At 46.6% G+C, this 1,956-nt stretch overlaps 1 protein-coding gene across 1 annotated transcript in view; it reads left to right on the top strand.

The window, feature by feature from the left end:
* Positions 1-1,956, top strand: part of sugct (succinyl-CoA:glutarate-CoA transferase) — a 16,202-nt gene that overhangs the window by 5,456 nt on the left and 8,790 nt on the right. The gene's annotated exons all lie outside the window — the stretch shown is intronic.

Below are 1,956 nucleotides of genomic sequence, written 5' to 3'. Positions count from 1 at the left end.
CGTTGGTGCCGACCCTCTACCCGTTGGTGCCGACCCTCTACCCGTTGGTGCCGACCCTCTACCCGTTGGTGCCGACCCTCTACCTGTTGGTGCCGACGCTCTACCTGTTGGTGCCGACGCTCTACCTGTTGGTGCCGACGCTCTACCTGTTGGTGCCGACGCTCTACCTGTTGGTGCCGACGCTCTACCTGTTGGTGCCGACCCTCTACCTGTTGGTGCCGACTCTTGTTGTCTTTTACTCTGATTCTTTTCTCTGTTCATAAATGTCAGGTTTTATAAAACAGTTCATGATTTGGACTCTTGTTACTGAAGCTAAAAGCAGAAATCTAAACTTTACTTTCAGTTACAATAAAAATATTTTTGATTAATTCAATACAGTAATCCAGATTAAATTAATAATCCAAAGGTTTAAATGACTAACTTGTTTTAAGTTTATAAGTTCAGGTAATAAATATAATAATAATGTATGAGTGGATATTTCAGCAGCTCTGAAGCAGGASCTGCTGAAGGTCCAGGTTCTTCACAGGACCGTCTCCAGGAGGACCAGGAGGTTCCTTCAGAGTGTTTTCAAAACCTGAACCTGGATCAAAGTGAACCATGTGTCAGGAGCTGAAGCCTCGCCACAGAAAGAAGAAAGTTGTGTCTATTTCTGATTTATGTTTTTATAAAACAGTCTGCTGTGGATGGAAAKAGGAAGTCCTCCTCAGTTTGATCTCAGCGAGCCTGAAGGAGGACATGTTCTGATCCAGCTCAGTCTTCTCCAGCATAGAACCTAAACCTCCTGGGAACCACTTTACCCACAATGCCTTGCTCTGTCCCTGCCCCGGTTCCCTTCCTCCCCCCGGGGGGCGCCACAGATGAAAGCAGAGCTGAAGGTTCAGGATCCAAACCTCAGAACCAGGCCTGATGTGGTTTTGGTTTCTGAAGGGAAGATGTTTGAGGACTTTAGAGTTCACATCTGGATCCTGGTGTCAAAGAAGAGARGGAGGGTTTGTGAGAGGAACCGGTCCACGAGCAGCACAGAACATGATCCAACTGTTAGGATTTTCAGGCATGAAAGAACCAAACTTCAAAAAGACAAAAATAAGGATTTATTAAACAAATAATGCTGACAGGGCAGCTCAGAAACTCACAGAGTGGTAAGACAAGGAACAAGTGGTCTTCACAGGCTGAAAACATCACAATGATCAAACATAAGGTCAACTAATGAGAGGAAACCAAAACAACACAGACCAAAACACCAACAGGACAGAAGCTCTACCAGCTCTGCAGGGATCCAGACCTCTGACCAGGTTAACTTATGAATCAGTTCCTTTAAAAACACAACCTGTTCTTTAATGTTTCAAAAAGGTCTGAGGGGTTTCCAGACCCTCAGAGGTCAAAGGTCACGGTGGTTTGGATGTGATCCTCAGCCAGCAGGGGGCAGATTCATCCTGCAGGACCAGATCACTCCTCCTGTCCTCTCTGTGGCTGAGCACCCCATCAGTCCCTGTGTGGACCACATTACCCACAAGTCCCTGGGGCTGTGGTCTGTGTGGGCAGAGGGTCTGAAGACCCCATCAGTCCCTGTGTGGACCACATTACCCACAAGTCCCTGGGGCTGTGGTCTGTGTGGGCAGAGGGTCTGAAGACCCCATCAGTCCCTGTGTGGACCACATTACCCACAAGTCCCCGGGGCTGTGGTCTGTGTGGGCAGAGGGTCTGAAGACCCCATCAGTCCCTGTGTGGACCACATTACCCACAAGTCCCCGGGGCTGTGGTCTGTGTGGGCAGAGGGTCTGAAGACCCCGTCACCGTCAAGGCTCTAATAGTTTAGGATTTTTCATTATAGTTTAGTTTAATTTCGTTGTGACTTTTTCTTTTAATTCAGTTCATTTTAATTAGTTTTTACAGTGGGTTTGATGGTTTTTATTAGTTGTTGCATTTTTAATGCTTAGTTTTAGTTTAGTTTTTATA

Source organism: Austrofundulus limnaeus, unplaced genomic scaffold (genome assembly GCF_001266775.1).
Source record: "Austrofundulus limnaeus strain Quisiro unplaced genomic scaffold, Austrofundulus_limnaeus-1.0 Scaffold337, whole genome shotgun sequence".
NCBI lineage: Eukaryota > Metazoa > Chordata > Actinopteri > Cyprinodontiformes > Rivulidae > Austrofundulus > Austrofundulus limnaeus.
This window is presented reverse-complemented; position numbering and strand designations above follow the sequence as displayed.